Source organism: Crassostrea angulata, unplaced genomic scaffold (genome assembly GCF_025612915.1).
Source record: "Crassostrea angulata isolate pt1a10 unplaced genomic scaffold, ASM2561291v2 HiC_scaffold_17, whole genome shotgun sequence".
Lineage (NCBI taxonomy): Eukaryota > Metazoa > Mollusca > Bivalvia > Ostreida > Ostreidae > Magallana > Magallana angulata.
The window spans coordinates 21,313-39,839 of record NW_026441572.1 but is presented as its reverse complement, the minus strand read 5'-3'; the positions used below and the strand labels follow the sequence as shown (position 1 = coordinate 39,839).

The following is an 18,527-nucleotide window of genomic DNA, read 5'->3' as shown; positions in this document are numbered from 1 at the left end:
TTTGACTAATTACGTGTACGTACTTACGGTAGACGTAAACTCAGACCTAGTTTACGTTAACACTTTTCTCGAGAAATATAGCACATACAGAGAACAATACCAATAAAAAGATGATTTTACTATTGTAAAATTGTAAGAAAAGACTCTGAGTCCTTTAAACCAGGCATGATCTTTCAATACCCGGTAGTTTAACTGTTGTGTAAAATCTAAGAGGAGTTATGGTACCTAGAGTTTGTGTAAAAAAGTCAATTTTAGGCATTGATCCCTGGATGAAGACACCCTTACATATTGTATTCATGCTTACTATTTGACCTCCAAATTAAAAATTGAATTTCCAAAAAGTTATTGCGAATTTTCAAGACAACCTTATTCATATTTTAAGAGATAAGTTTATTGTTAAATTGGTTAAAGGAACTTTGAGAACCGTTTTTAAAAAAAGAATGAACGTAATTTTTTTTTAGCATTTCATGGACTCCTGAATGAAAATCTTATTTTCGAAACCTTATTGTGCATCCAAAAGGCATCCAATTCATTTTTCAAATGACGATTTTGCTATAAAGAAAATTGTGTGAAAAGTTTTGGTAGCTATTCTTTATTTGCAATAGTAAACAGGTTTTTTTTTTACATTATTTGCCCACCGCCCTCCCTAAAGAAAAAAAAAATAATTAGTGATATTTCACGCGCATCTCCATGGCACCCCTATCTAAAAGATCAATTCTTAGTATTAGTGATAATTGTATTCAAATATCAGTGAGAAATGACTTAGGGAAATTTGCATACTTATCGCGACTTTTCATATTATCTTGTATGTAAACCGTGTTTCGTATTTGTTCATTTGTAGTTATTGATTTTAATAATTACTTGTAAATATTTGAGTAGTTGCCCTTTAAACTAACACCACTTTGCAAACTAAGTCCTGAGCAGAAAAAAAAACGTTAGCGTCTAGATTTGATTAAACCTCTGCTTTGCCGATGAAAGAAGAGAAAACGTTCGAAATTAAATAGAAAACAAAACAGTAAACGTGAATAAAATTGTAATAAAAGATTTTAAAAGCGTATTTGGTAGGTGAGAATGAGAATTTTTATTGTTAAAACTTGTAAGAGATGTAGGGTCTCTTTGACAAGGAATTACGTAGATCATCAATTTTGTAAATAAATGTCTCACTTGATAGTCCTTGGGAAAACAGAAAACTTATTAGATTTGTTACTGATGGAATTATTTATCGGGTTTATTAATCTCATGGACGGCGAGGTGAAGTAATAGTATGTGTTTCCTTATATGGTTATCATCTACATACTCTAATGATTGAACTAATACTTGCTGAGTGATGTACAATAGTGTTACTTTTATAGGAATATAAAGTTCAAATTTAAAACATTTAACATGTGTTTATCGACCAGAGAAAATTTAAGAAAAGCAATGGTTAAGATAATCATGTACTGATTGTATTCTTAAACATAACTATGAGGTCTGTACACTTTAAGGTTTATACTGAATGTGAATTTCTTGGAAATTGAAGCAGGATTATTAATAATATTCTTAAAAAGGCTGGAGGGTCAACAATCTAATCATTAAATCTACCAAAAATTTTAAGATTTGATATAGAAAACTATAAACTATAATTTATTAAACACGATATCTATATATTTTTTAGATTTTGTCAATTTTCTATATTTTTATACGGATCTTTTCTTTAAAAGGAGATCAAAACAGTCTAAAAACGGCCACAATTATCGAGTCCTCTTAAATTGAATTTTTTCAAAATTATTTAAGGGAAACGTTACTCTTGATAGCAGGTTTAGTTTGATCTAATTTGAAGTTTCTTGTATTGCGTTCAATCAACAACGAAAGAAATTGTTCTGACAGAATGTAACATTGTTTTTAGAAAAATTGAAATATTAATAACAGACCAGCAATTAGTCTTCGAAGTTTTATTTACTTTAAGGTAAGGTTTGCGGTTACAGGGAGATAACTCACACATTTTCATTGTGACGTAACACCAACTACCCTTTATTTCAGTTATGACGTCAAAATTTATATGACGTCATAATTGATTTCAGTTTTTTTTTTATTTCGCGGGTTTTTTTTTAGTTTCAATGAAAAAAATAAGAGGACACAAGCATTTTATCAATTTCCACGAAAACGAAATCCGCATCATATGGTTTTGAATAGTGTTTTAGAAACATCAGATTACACATATTCTAAGATACTTTTTTCCTGAAATCGGTGGACTTGGAAAGGTTTCAAATAAGATGTTTTCGTTTACATAATAGTAGTCCAAAATTAAGACTTTTGTTGCATTTTATTCTATTTTTAGATAGTTCATCAGAAATTAATAAAAGTGAATCGTGATATTAATAGTGATATTATTTTCGAACATTTTAAGCATAAATAACCCCCGTTATAGTCACATATAAAATGTACATATTTTCACGAAACTGTTTACATTTCATCAAAATGAAAATATGAAATCATGAGCTTTGACCATTTGTAGTTATAAAACGAGACGGGCAAAATTCATTTGAATTTCATGAGAAAAAAGACTTTAGTATAGTGAACAAAATGGTATGTAACTTTGGTATAACCTCTAAAAAATGCAAGCCGCAAACCTTACCTTAAATGTTCTCAATAGATGGATTGCTTGAACATTCAGGACTACAGATGAACAAGAAAGGTATTCTACCATTTTTAGCTTGATAATTAGAGTCTTAGATAGTTATTATAATCTCATAGTTTATACTGTTTTATTATGGTTTCGATCTCATGTCATGTTTCATGGAAGGTCTATTCATGGATTAATGCATATATTAAGGTAATTATTATTAAGATAAAGTATACAGAGGTAAAAATTTTGATCAATAAAACAAGTGTTATCTTGCTCAAAGCCTCTTGTGTGTCAGTGGTATACTAATCAGAAATAGAATATGCCATCAGTGGTTGGTCATTATTATGGCCTATTTATAAAGTTGCTATTTGTTCATGCTAATTTATTTTTACCAATTTGATCAAATTGTCAATTACACATGATTTTAATATATTTGATAATATTTAATAATTAAAAGACATGTAATTCAAATCATTTTTTAAATTTCTTTCAATAAGAAGATGATATGTATATAGATAAGAAAGCTGTCCTCTACCCACTGACCCCAACACTATAAGAAGTACATAAGGTACGAAGTGAAATGTTCTTTTTAATTATAAAAAATCCATTGTCATTTCAAGATGAGCTGATAAAACATTAAACTATCACATATATCATTTTTATGAAATATATATATGTAAACTTTTTCAGTTCGGGCTATCTACTGATAGGTCCCTAAATTTTATTTATTTTTATCTGCTCTAGCTCACCTCTTATTAAAAATTGTATTTCCCCTCTTATTGAAACAATAAATGCTTCCAATTATCGTAATTGAATTTGATAATAACAGTATCTGATTATTTTACTAATAATATCAATGTTATATTAATTACATGTATATAAACTATTAAGTCATGCTTTGTACTGACATTTTGAAATTTGTAAAACTTTAGCTTTAAATGTGTTTTAAGTTTTTGTTGCCAAATCTGTTCACAAGGTGTGTCCGATGTATTGTCCAACTTTCATGATTAAATAAAGAACAAAAGCCTTGAATTGTGTTTTGATAACAATTATAGTCTGCTCTCTACTTGAGATTTACTTGCATTTTTGCATTGCTAATTGAAATAAATTATTTTTAATTTTTTTGAAAAAAATGTCCGATGGAAATAAACTTGTGCAAAAAGAGTTGTCCTCTTCAAGATATTTTTGGAATTGACGAAAGAATCTGTTCCATTGTAGTGCAGTTCTGCCGGATCAATGATAAACGCAGTCTGATGTTCGTTTTGTCTACTATTTTCCTTAGATCTTTATTATTTTTCGTCTTTCTTGCATTTTTGAAAGATTTAACACCTTTATGTGTTTGCTATCATTCTAATAGTTATCTAATGGTTTTATTGAGGGCAAATAAAATAAATGCTTAATTTGTCTTTAGTTCTGTTTGGTAGAATAGGTAATTTTACACTCCAAATGCCCTCTCAGCAAATTTGAACTTTTTTTTTACATTTGTAAACGAGGAACCCTTTGGCAGGTAAACTTTTTCCCATTACTATTAGCATACTATTAACATACATACTATTAAATAAATATAGATAATGTTTTTTTTTATTTCACTCTTCAAGAAAAATATTAAATAAAATGAATACAGTTTTTTGAATAATTATCCTTTCATTCACACTTTCCTCTCACTCATATTCACTTATATTGGAAGTGTTGCTGTTAATATGATTCAAATTTCAATTAATTTATATCTTGTAGAATCGATTTAGCAGAGATGTTTTTAATGAGAAAAAGGACAATTCATGTTAAAGCTGACATGTGTGAATTTAAAGGTATGCTAATTATCCCTTTTATATCCAATTACAGTTAATTTGTTTAACCTCTAATTTTGCATAGGGTGAAGTCTATTTAATGAGTCTTACGAGGAATCATACGAGGCCATTTCCACGTCAACCTAAAAATTTCAATATTCATTATAATCTGACAAAATAGAGTTTAAACTCGGTATTAATTTTCAAGTAAGTATCTTAATTATACAAATAGTAATATATCCCGATTTAATTCTATAATTTATTCATCAAGGTTTTAAACAATTTTTAATAATCTCATGACATTGCTATGCATAGAATAAAATATGAAAATAAGCGTCTTCATGGTCTCATTAAGGATAACCAATGACATTTGAAAGATTGAATGACGTAACTTAAATATTCGATAATATGCACATTAAAACTCTGGACATCAGCCCACTGTGTTTCCAAACAAATATATTTTCTATTTAGTCGTCTTTACTACTTTGTTGACGGTCATTCCTAAGAAAATGTTCGGAAATTTTTTGTACAGGAATTTTTACTTAGGCTTGGTGATATGACAACATCCGTATTCCGGATATGTACTTAAAAAAATTCTGCTGTGACGTCATACCTGTACTGTAGACGTTTAAACACGCGCGCTTTAGCGTTTTTCGCTAAACACTATCAATTTTATAACATTTATTCCAAATAAAGATGGCCACACCCGTCGAACAAAATTAAATATATTTCATTTAGAAGAAAATAGAAAAAAAAAACTGCATACTTTTATTTTGTTCAAGAGGTGTGTCCACATCTTAAATCCAACTTTACTATCAGCTTCACACTCATCGGAACAGTAGAATCACGGGGAATATCCCTTAGATATATTTAAAATAATGTCGCTACATTGCTTGTCTGATTACATAAATGTTTTGAAATGCAAAAATATTAATTTTATTTTGTTTGATAAATTTTCCTTTCGTTAGTTTTAACTGAAAACGAAAAACACTCGTTTTTATATTAAGCGTATGCAGGTACGTCGTCTTAATATTGCAGGTATAGCTCGCCTATGACCGTTGATTTTGTATTAAAAGGCCAAAGTCAACTTATCAATACGATGATTCTTAAAATGAGAAGATAATTTGATAATGTCTAAACTCTTAAAGTATCTCTTTGTTCTATGATAACTGCATAAATCCATCATAATATAACACTTATCACCGTGTCGCCATGGTCACTGTTTACAAAAATGGCGATAACTCGAACAACGTGTATTGATTTGTGTATATGTTTTTCAAAAAAGAGAATGCATTAACATTCACTGGGCCCGTTTCACAAAGCTATCTTAAGACAAATATCTGTCTTAAGACCAAAATGTGTCGTAAGTTTTTATCATAGCTGTTTCACAAATGTGTCTTAACTTATGATAATCTTAAAATTGTTCAAAATCTTAAGACACGCAGATACTTCTCTTAAGTCAATTTTAAACATGGCGGCGACCTATGTTTTGATAGAAATAGGCGTGAGCGTGTATTCAAGGACAGAATCAACCCATTAGATTATATGGACGATTGTAACATCTTAGAGAAGTTCCGTTTGCCAAGATATGTTATCGTTGACTTATTTTTTATGTAATGAGCCATAGAATTCCCTCAAACTGCATGTGTAAAGGATCAGTTGGTTCAGGTAGGTCCAATAATGCTTGCATATAAATTCGAGTAATTTTGTGTGGCTGTCCATACCTCTCTTTCAGTAGATCAATGGCTTTATATAATTGGCATTGGTAAGCGCTAATCCTTCTACCACTGATAAAGCCTCACAAAGGAGCAGTGATTTCAAGTAATTGAACTTCTGAACATCACTTAAACTGATATTGTCATGAACTCCAGAGTTGAATGAATCCCAAAATGATTGCCAATCTAATTCTACCATAAATCCCAATGACCTTTTCAGAATGTATGGAAGCCATTTGATTTCTGTCCTTACATATTTCAAAAATATCATATCAATAATGAATATATTGATGATTACATTATTCATTTATTACATTTTTAATATTATCACAAAATACACAGGATTTGTTTTGATACTCGTGTGCATCTCTGGTTTCAAAGTTTGGTTTGTGTTGAAAGAATTGCTGTCTTCTATTGTTAGTCGGCTTTCCCTTAAATGCCTTTGCATAAAAGTTTGCTGTTCTCTGACATGTTGAGTCGTTGTAATACCAATCTTCATCAGTGTTCGATCCTGCTTCAAGAATTGACAGCTCATGTCCAATGGCTTTCCTCAGATCACCAAGTGTCCAGTCATCTCCTCCATGGGTTCTAGCCAAGTTCTGTCTGATTTTTTATGGTAGTTTTCTCAAGACTACAGGTACCAATAAGTTTCCATAACGCTCTTCAGTCTGGTTCAGAGTTTCTAATCCACGGATGTATGTTTCCATGTAACGATCGTTTAGAGCACCCAACCAAAAATCACACGCCCTTCCAACACCATTGCATTTTCATGCAATATGGTTGCGCTTCGCTTTTATGAAAGTGGAAGTTTTCAAGCTGTATATATGCAGATCTTCATGGTTTAAGTAAAGCAAGTGTGTCCAGAATTGTTTACGCTGTTACATCTACTCTAGTTGCCTTAAGTCTTGTCTACATTAAATTTCCATTTACTGACAGTATTGTATAAACAATACTATACTGGACTTCGCTCATATATGTAATTTCCCAAATGTGATAGGGACAATAAACGGGACACATATTCCCATTCAGGCACCTTCAACTCATGAGTATTTGTTTGTTAGCAGAAAAAACGTTCATTCAATAAATGTGATTGCAGTTTGCAATTCCAATTTGAAATTTTTGAATTTGGTAGCAAAGTGGCCTTAATCATCTCATGACGCATATGTGTTCTCAAATTCTGTTTTGTGTCAAATGTTTGAGAATGGCAACATTAACAGAGGTTGTCTAGTTGGTAACAGTGCGTACCCTTTAAAGAATCACTTACTAACACCCGTCTTGAACCCAAGCAACCCCCATGAGGAGGCATACAATGATGCCCACGCTAAAACCAGTTCTCCAATTGAGCGAGCGTTTGGTGTCCTTAAAATGAGGTTCCCATACATCGATCACTCCGGAGGGACCCTACTATTCCGGCCCGAGAGACCTTGTGGAATCGTGACTGCTTGTGTGGTGCTACATAACATTTGCATAAAAACAACGTCCATCTGCCCCGAAACATAAACAATTATATAGTTTTTCAACCACCAGACAATGTTATATTCCAAAGAGTAAACAATGACGGATTAATTCAAACTCGATTCTGAGAACTAAGTAATTGCCATCTTTCCTCCGAATATTGTGTTCATTCAAATTGTATTAAATTTTTTAAATTGTTTCTGTTGTTTTAGATACTGGTAATGATATAGTAATAGTAATTTAAAGATATTTCATTATTTTAATGCGAGACATGCATTTGTATACAGGTATTTAGGAGGCCAAATGGTCAGTAGATTACGATTTTGAATTACTATAGAAAAAAATTAAGATTGTATGGTTTCAAAATTATCATTTTACATTTTTATAGATTTATCTTTCAAACATTCAGCCTCCTTATTAATCATCAATCAATAAAAGAACACTATTTTCTTCACTGATTTGTCTTTATTGTTCTTATCAAAAGAAAGTACAAAAACATACGGTACATTATAAAGTATCCAGTAATCAAATGCTATTAAATATATATTTATACTGCAGATTTCGTAAATAAATTCTTTACTTTACAATTAACTCATTGAATTTTATGCAATCGCTTCTATAATAATTATCTTGATATCATCTTAAGATAAGTTAAAGTTATGACAGCGTTGTGAAACAGCTATGACATATCTTATGATAAGCACAAGTCAAATCTTATGACAATCTTAAGACATGTCTTATGATAAATCTTATGACAGCTTTATGAAACGGGCCCCAGATTTGTATAACGGCATGTCTACGAAAGATATCTAAATTCGTTCCAATAATTGGAATTCTTAAGTATGTTCAATTCCATGGAGATGTAGGTTTTATTCTATAGTGTTTCATTTTTTGCCGTTTATTTTACATCTTAACAGTGTTAAGTAGATATGCAGTTGTCGTTTCTCCGCTCAAGCTTGCACCCGCATAGAGCGTCGTCAACTTCGACATCGATCTCAGCAAGGGGGGCTCATGTGGTAACGGTTAACATGGTGAAAGGACAATTGAGATATATTAAAACTGAGTTTATTAATTGGTAATAAATGCATAAATAGAGGCTTGTTTACTTCTTGTTTCAATATAATGTACCTTCTTCAACATCTCCGCCATTATCGAATGTTGTGGATTTTCCAAGATCTAAAAATAGCACAATGTTCGCTCGATGGTGTTAGCTTGGTTTCGATATGCGTGAGCTGTTTATTTGTCACAAGGATATTGGAAACTTGAGAATAAAGGTAATACACGGAGGCGTTGTCACATGAATAAAAACATCGTATATACTATGCCTCTAAAAATGATTGACTATGTACATACATGTATGTAAAGGGAAGGGAACTGGTGTCAAGATATCACAGAGACCTTTATATAAACCCCCGATTTAAACAGGAAATATCCACTGTCCAAAATAAGTTGAATGAAGTTTGTTGTAAATGTATTGACACCGCACACTAACTCTGACAAACTTCCTCTGACAAAAAAACAACAACAATAGAGCATGGTTATATTATTTAAATGCGCAGTGATTTTGCGCCAGCTGGGGCGCTTTTACGCTGCACCGCACACTAACTCTGACAAACTTCCTCTGACAAAAAAAAACAACAATAGAGCATGGTTATATTATTTAAATGCGCAGTGATTTTGCGCCAGCTGGGGCGCTTTTAACTCTGAAACCCCCCCCCCCCCATGCATAAAAAATGTTCTAGGAAAAACACTGACATTTAAATTGTATAATTCATCAAAATTAATATTCAAACTTATTTAAAGTTACTTCTAATGACTGCTGACAACAACGAAACACTTCACAATCCAGCACCCCCCCCCCCCCAAAAAAAAAAATCAACAGAGCTTGATTGACTGCTTAAGCTAAATCGGGTCTTATGAAATATCCAAGTGATATGTTTTCTGATTGTTCACAACAAAATAATTTCAGTTATTTAAGGAAAATACATGTAAGAGCTATGGGGATGCTTGTCATATGCTATTAACGTAAGAAAAACGTAAAATATTACCACAACTTTGTTTAGAATGAAATGTCTATAGAAGTCATATCTTCAAACTGTATATAAAATGTATATAACTGTATATAAAATCTTGATTGATATTGTGTATTTGAATCTTATACCGGTATGAAAAATATGAACGACTTTCTACGCAAATTCTATTTGTTCTTACTGTCCATGTAAATGCTTAAGGAGGAACCGCATAAAAAAAACCGTTTAACACGATACACGCTTTGCTCATGTTGTGTACACGCTTTGCCTGAAACTCCAAGCGATTCACGTAAAACTTTTCTTGTATACCCACTCCCCCCAATCGCTAGGAAAAAGGCTCCGTGCATGATCTGATGTACATTGTACTTATAAGCTTTTGGAGTATAAGGTTTAAATTGATTTGAACGTTTAAACACTTGTTTACTGACTTAAAAATAAAATAAGATGACGGATTACTATAATCATATTTACTTTCAGCAAGAAATTTAAAAAAACATATTGAAGCTCAAATGATCCATGAAATGTATGTGAATGTAAATGTTTTTCTCTGGTGTTTGGGTTGATTGAATTTTACATTATAATTGTGCACTGATTTTAAATAATTTCAGTAGTTTGAATTTATTCATGAAAAGCTAATGCCATTGTCTTTAATATGACGTCATAAAGTGTTTGTAATCCAACGTTAAACACAGGCTCTTTCCATGCGCCCTACACCATTGATAGGGACCAAACCAAACCGAGGCTTATATTTTTGTGATGTTCATTGTTTTGAGATTGTTTCCTGGTAATATTGTTAAATTTGGATATGAAGCACCCTTCGTGGCTTTAGCTCTTTACATCAGATCTGTATAAATAAAATCAGACAAAATGGCATGCTGAAGAAGAGCGTGTTAAAATGTAAAGCATCCGCAAACAGTAGTTCCTGAGAAAACTACGACAAAAAATTGTTTCGTACAGATAGACGAACACGATAATTAGGATTTAACAGTATACTCTCTCTCCCCCGGATCGGGAGTGTGAAATAAACATTTTATCGTGCTAGTTTACTTTATCTTTTATGTGGTTAAAATAGAATATTAAAATGTAATTTTTAAATAACTGAGAAATTTATTTAGAAAAATAGGCGCTTCTTTTCCATGCACCTAGCGGAAATGGGGAAAAAGTCTTAGAAGCTTGGAAAACCATGCACAACAATTGTGATATCGTATCTGGAAACTGCCCATGTTCGATCAGTAATGGTTGTCTGCCGCCGCAAGCCAGATTTGAAACATATAAATCAACTACAAAGGTGTTACAGAGTCCCTATACTAGTATTGATCACCGGGACTGCCTAAATATCAATAAGGTACCTCAATTTCTTGAATATCAACAAGATAATTTCCAAAAGGTTCCAAAACAGATAATATTACGTACATATTAACTTAATTAGTTATTATAGCGATCTGGTTTCTAGCTAATTAGCTAGAATTTTTTAATAAAGTCGATATATTCATTGATTGGCAATGCAAAACCATTGAAAACACAGTTAACACAAAAATCAATGTCATCTTTGTAGAAATACATCACTTCTTTTTTTCAATTCTTTTAGATTATCATGATCCTTTCTTTTAATAAAGGTCAAACTTGAGCTGAACGTTCAGGGTAAATCAGTGGCTTTCATTGAATTTGATGGCAGAGATTCGAACTATCTAAACTGGTTTAACAACAGCAGGATATTAAAATCAAGTATGGCCGACATGTATAAAAGTCAAACTTACAGCAGTTTTTACATCGACAGTGAGTTTTCTAGCAAGGTCTATATTCGGAATACTAAGTGTTAGTTATTTAGTTTCACGCTCAAGCAGATTCGAATATTAGCTGTCTTCATAATTCTTATTTTGAATTTGAAAATAAATATCACATTTGATGATGCAACAAAAGGTATCAAGTGACTTATGAAATAAGACATGATTATGGTGACCTTAATCAATGAATAAACATGTACATGTACTCTTTTAAGAGAATAAAGGTATGATAGAAACTTCTTCATCGACAAACAGAAAGGAGGATGTGGTGCACAAATGGGATGGTTAGTTGTAAAGGATGGTAATGCCACTGTTCCATGTGAATGGGAAAACAAACCACTTATCCACAATTTTTGTACGGCCAAAATGGAAATGTCACTAGGTGGAACGACAAGGGTACGATACATTGATTGTTCAAACACCCATTCTTACAAAATTTGTACAATTTTCTTGACAGTAATCTTATAAAGTATTTTCCTTAAAGTAATTCATTCAAATGTAATTCATATTTCTTCAATAGAAGAACTTAACTTTGTTAATTTTTATTTAAATGTTAAAATACTTTGGAATTCTGTTTGACTTTAGTGAATTTCTTTTTTAGAATACGGTAGAGCAGACGTTCTGAACATCTACGTCCAAATAGGATAGTCTTGTATGTTTTGTGTAATCAATAAAAGTATAGTCAGTCATGTCGTGTGAAACCACCGGTAACAATTAATATATTATTTTACGTACAATGGTAATAGAGTAAAGAGGACCAAAATCAATCACTGAAAACTGTTGAAAAGAACACAGACGAAGACTAATATGCCAGAAACACTGCATCTAACCTTTGATCGTGCTTGAAGGTAAAACAATATGTATATGCTGAGGTGTTTACAGCATCTTCAACATTACTGCTTTCAAGCAAACAATGCTGAGGTGTTTACAGCATCTTCAACACTACTGCTTTCAAGCAAACAAGTGCAACAGGTGTACCAAGCTGTGGCTGACATTATAAGCCAAAGGCATGCCAAAACGATACAAACCTAAACACTCAAGCAATGCTTTGTTGTTCAGCACCTGAGTGCAGGTAAATGTACAAAGCCCGAGATCTCTACTGCAAATTATTTTGCTCATGCCCAAAAAAGATTAAAGGAAGAAAATGTCAGTTCGAGCTTGGGATTGTTGATTGTAAACTAATATAGAACTTTGTAAGCAGGTGTAACATCGTGTTAGATATTAATTTTTGCAGTCAATAACGTATTTGGTTAAGTTTGCTTAAGTTAGTATCGTTTAGTTTGTACACATACTTTAAATAGACCGGTACCTTCGTTGTATTATGTGTCACTTACAAGTTTAAAAAATTGAATAGGTTTCAATTGAATTTCAATATTAAATTTCATCAGGTTACGACTTTTTACAAAAAGACTTTTCACCAAATTTTATTTCTTTATGCTAATAATATCTAAGCATTTTTACTACATATAGTCTGTATAATTTTTTCACATGTATATAAAATATAGGGGCATCAATAATATATTAGCTTTCTGTCATTGATGACTTTTTATAGACACAAGTGTACCAATTTTACGAAATTGTTTATAACTTTTGCATGTCTTAATCATAATTGGTCGGTATCATTTAAGAATGAAAAGTGTTTCCTATTTATTGTAAATTGTAAAAAATAACACTTCGTAAAAAAGTGTCAGATCACGTTAGTTGCATTTTTTCCTTTCAATCACGTATATGATTAAGTTGGCTGAAATTGGTATGTACAACTGCACATTATCATAATATACTATTATACACAACATTTTGATGTCTCCTTATCAGACTTTTTTGCATAGGGTTAATTTATAAAGGTAGTGGTAAGTACTTTTGCATCCAATTTCGTCACTAAGGGAAAGTTTTAAAGTGCACCTGTTCAAGACAAAAGCATGTGGTATTATGGGGATTATACGATGATTTATGTAAAATAAACATAGATTTAAGAAATATGTTTGATATTTAAAAAAACGAGCGACATACTGAAACCAAAAAATGAACGAAAACTTTAAAATGCGTGTACCGTATTGATGGAAAAAATCCAGCTAATATTACCTGAAATACGTCGATAAGAACTTTTTTTAAAAATTGTATCCTTTTTAAACCATCTCAAAAATCCATAAAACGAAATACAAATTCAAAGCAGAGCAACACTGACCACGAACTAGATAGAGGTAATATCAGGTGTCTATTAGGAGTGAGCATCTTCTGCTGACCGGTCACACCCGCCGTGTTCTCTTTGTCGTAATCGAAAAAAGGGAATAGTCCGTAGACAATTAGGTGATAAATTATGGTCTAACAATTAGTATGAAAAACGTGAGTCAGCATGCGACCCAGTGGAAGATTGTATTTACTGACAAGGTCGTTGCATCGACCATAGAACTTACGAAAAGATGACTTCAAACGAGACTGTTTATAGTCCTGTTTTATTAACTTGTTTGTCAGTAGCTTGTCTCGCCTTAGAAGCTGTTCATACAAAGAGCATGCCCTTGCGTATTGAATTAAGGTGGTATGGGACACTTCCATGTTGTGACGCATTGTTTATCGAAATAAACAATAAAATGCAGTATAATTATATAAGTTGTTTCTTTCCCGATATTGTCACCTAACAGCCTAGCGCAGTGGGATAGAAGGTTTACTACAAATCTCTAAATCATGAGTTCGAATCCCGCTTTTTGGGTTAACTATTGTAAAATTTGAAAATTCTACAACGGTGAAAGTATTTCAATTATAATGTACTTTAATCTACATTGATATCGACAGATCTCCCATACCACCTTAACTAAGATACAAAAACACCATATGCAGGTGATGAAGGTATTGTAATATGATCATCTATGATCAATTAAGTATTTCTATTAATATTTCATTGTGTATTTCATCAGACATGCAATTGTAGTTAAAATGCCTCGTATCAAGTTCAGTTATTTATTGTTTACCTGTGAAAGACCTGTTATAGGCGTGATTTATCAAAATACTAATGTTTACATGTTCTGAATTATCGTTCGTGTTTTGACACTACCCCCGTACTTTGTTTACATTTTTACGATATCGAATTATCTGCTTTGATCCGTAAATAGATCGAGTAAATACATGATAACTGTTTTAAACATGTTTATATTTACCAGATTAATCACCCTGATCAGTTTCATGCCATTTTAATGCTCTTTCCGTGAGATAATCGTCATTTTACCGCTCACAAACTTCTCTGTACGGAACATGCTGTTTGACGGACCGCTTCACTCATCGACATGCAAACGTATTCTGACACTTATTTTTGTGTTATCAACATTGTTGTATGCCTTATTATATCATGTATTATTGTATTTAGATGCTGATCACTATTTTTCCGTATTTTTACCTCAGTATGATCGGTGATTGCTTTTATCTGTCACCTCGATTGATGAACTATGTCTTCGTAGCGAACTTCCGTATTCAAGTGTATCGCTACGCGCACTACTTCAGAAGGCGCCTAATTTCAAAATTCCTTTAGTGTAAAATATCGCAAGGATGTGTATTAAAGCTATATGCGTATGTTGACTTAGAAATATGTGTCCGTGTAATTAAATTAATCCGGACAAGGCTTTGTATAGGAATAAAATGTTTATTTATTATTTAGATATGCTTGTTCGGAAATTAGGAAACTTGTCCGGAATGTCCAGAATCCGTACAGATATTTGATTGGTTGTTAGTGTCCGGACAGAAAAGGACAAGTACTCATTGGTTGGAGAAGGTTATAAATATAGGCTCGTTCCAGCAGCAGTATCACTTGATCACTCGATCACATCCCGTTCAGTTGAGCACTCCTCTGAGAACTCCATATAAGGTAGATAACCAAGATGAACCTAGTCGTAGACGATGCTAATTTTTATAAGGACTTCGTCGTCCGGACAGAATCCGTATAGTATAACAACCATGTAGACCAGTCTTTCCAGTGTTATAGTTCTAGTTATTAGTTGTGGTCTATAAAAGGAACTGTTATATTTATTTGAACTGTTTCAAGTTTAGAATTACGAGTTGTCCGGATTGTTCGGAATCCGAAATATTGTTGTTCGGATTTTCTTAGTTCATTAGTTCAAATAGGTTATTCATTTTTATAACGAGTTGTCCGGGTGTCCGGATAAGACTGACTAGATTATTTACAGTTTACTGGAAATTATGAGGACTTAATTAGCATACTTATTAGAAATGGGGAGGGGGTGTGATTTTACCAGATAGAATTAGACTGCGTGTGTCGAGTTTAGCTGTCCGGATCGGCGCAAGTTTATGCATTTAATATTTATTATTCAGTACAATTCTTATACGCTGTTTATTGTTGATATTGAGCTTGAGAACGACAAATCCTGCAGATACGAGAACTAGTAGCATTTTCTTTATTTTTATGACGAGTAGTTTTTAAAACGGTGACAGCCCCGGGTTTCAGGTTGTATTGTTTGAAATGGTCAGCATCTTAGTCTGTGTTGTGATATTGATATTTTGCCATCCTGAATAAATTGTTGTGTGTTAGAAAAACGGTGTTTTTCTTTTGTGGCAAGGACCGCTCGACTTGTTACAAACTGGTGTCAGAAGTGGGATGTTGTATTTTATAAGCAGCATCCAGGATTCGAACTTCGTCTGTTGTTTGGTGGGGGATTTTAATAATTTTCAAAGTTGTTGTTGTTTTCTTTTCAAGTATCTTCTTGTGGTTGAGATATCTCTTGGTGTTATAATGGCATCCCCCGATCCTGAAGTTATTCTAAATGTTCAAGACCCGGAAGTTGACGACGATCGTCCGAATGATCTTGAGGAATACTTTGATGCTGACCATGAAAGACGAGGTGGCGGTGACTGGCAGCCGAGACGCGGAGCGGCGAGAGGACTGAACCTGAAACCGGAAGCTTTTACTGGTGGTGATGATTGGCAGGAGTACATTTCACATTTTGAAGTCTGTGCGGAGTTGGGAAGATGGAACGATCACGAGAGAGTGTTGGCGCTAGCAGCTTGTCTCCGAGGTCCCGCTCGCACGTTTTATATAAGTCTACCCATAGAGTCCAGACAGCCATACGCAGTACTGGTTGACAAACTAGAGCAGAGATTTGGAATTTCCAGGCAACAGAATCGTTGGTTATCCAGATTTGAATCTAGGAGACGAACCTCTAATGAATCCATAGCGGCACTTGCCGATGATTTGAGACAAATGTCACAGAAAGCCTACCCAAACTTAGATGCATTAGCGCAAGAAGCACTGTCCATTAATCAGCTTTATAAAAGTATCACATTAGAAATGAAATGCCGTTGCATAGACAAGGATTGCCAGACCATAGCAGATGCGGTAGAAGTCATTGAGCGTTACGAGGCCGTTCTTGGTGAAGGAGAAAAGCGGAAACAGGCTGTCAGAGCGATTGGTGACGATAAGGACGTCAAGAGGAGTAACTCTGGCGGCAGTGCAGATACAATTCAACCAGAACTGACGGATACCCTGAAGCAAATATTGACGAGATTGGAACGCCTGGAATCCGGACAGACGCCAAAGTTTGGTGGAAGACAGAATCAGAACAACAGGCATTGTTTCATCTGCCGCGCCCCTGATCATTTCATGAGGGAATGTCCGATGTTTCAACAAAAGCCAGAGGCCAGGAACAGACCTTACGGTGGCAATGGGAAGCAACACGGATCCAACAACCAGGGAAACTTCAAACCGTCGACTTATTAGGTCTGAGTACGGCGGATGATGGACATAAATGGCCTAAGAAAAATTTAGACTGGGATGAATATATTCGTTTAGGGCATATTAGTAAAACTGAAAAGAAATGGGATGATGGCCTTTATGTATCTGGGTTGGTGGGTGGAATTTACGTAAATTTTTTAGTTGATACCGGATCGACAGCAACGATCATTTCAAAAAGCATTTTTGACAATATGGCTGCTGATGTCAAACCTCGACTCCGAGATGAAGAGAGGACACTGGTGGATGTGAACAACAGAGAAATTACCATCTACGGTCATGCAGAGATTCCAGTAACTTTTGGTTCAGTAAAATGCAGTTTGCCTGTAGTTGTTTGTGATGTTCTGAATGAAGGCATACTTGGTCAAGATTTCCTGATGAAAAATGTACAGAAGCTAGACTTGCAGAAGATGATGCTCATTACAGATCAAGGCAATATCCAGTGCTGGACAGGAGGTGAAGCAGTTATGGTTTGCAGTGTAGCAGTCAAGCAAACAGTCATCATTCCACCTGAAACTAGGTCTGTAATACCAATCACTATTCCAAAGAAGGACCATCTAGCAGAATTAGGCCTTGTAGAAACCCCTGCAACTGTAATCAGCCAAAAGAACTTCTCTCTGATCCCTGGAATAGTTGACACCAAATCACAGGATCTACAAGCAGTAATCCAGAATTTCAGCAGCAATCCTATAACTCTTTATCCAAACATGAAATTAGGTACCTGTGAATCCTACTATGAGAAATCTCCTGCTGGCAATTGCTGCAGAGTAGCTGAGCCTCCTACGACTTCAACCAATACCACCTCTGGTTTGCCTGAACATCTAGTTGATCTGATGACCCGCAGTACCAAGCATTTAGATTTTGAAGAGTCCCTGAAATTAAAGAAACTGCTCATAAAATTCCAGAGTGTCTTTGCAACATCCTCTGATGACCTAGGGAGGACAGATTTGGTCCAACACACTATCAACACCGGTCCAGCCAATCCAATCAGACAATGTCCCAGGCGGTTGCCATTCGGAAAACGTGAGGTGGAAAAACAGGAACTAGAAAAAATGTTGATGCGAAATGTGATAGAGCCATCTAGCAGCGCCTGGTCATCACCGATCGTCCTTGTCACCAAGAAAGATGGGTCCACCAGATTTTGTGTTGACTATCGCAAACTAAACGATGTCACAGTCAAAGATGCCTATCCCTTACCTCGCATTGACGAATGCCTGGATTCATTGTCAGGATCGAAATGGTTTAGCAGCATGGACTTGAACTCAGGGTTTTGGCAGATTGGAATGGCAGAGGGTGACAAACATAAAACAGCATTTTCTACAAGTCAGGGTCTTTATCAGTTTACTGTTATGCCATTCGGACTTGCCAATTCTCCTTCGACCTTTGAGCGGCTGATGGAAGATGTATTTCGTGGACTTCA

General features: G+C 34.0%; 1 pseudogene; it reads left to right on the top strand.

Annotated features, from left to right (window-relative positions):
* The first annotated feature begins 8,785 nt into the window (after positions 1–8,785).
* LOC128168590 (uncharacterized) lies at positions 8,786–12,024 on the top strand (annotated as a pseudogene).
* Positions 12,025–18,527: the final 6,503 nt, after the last annotated feature.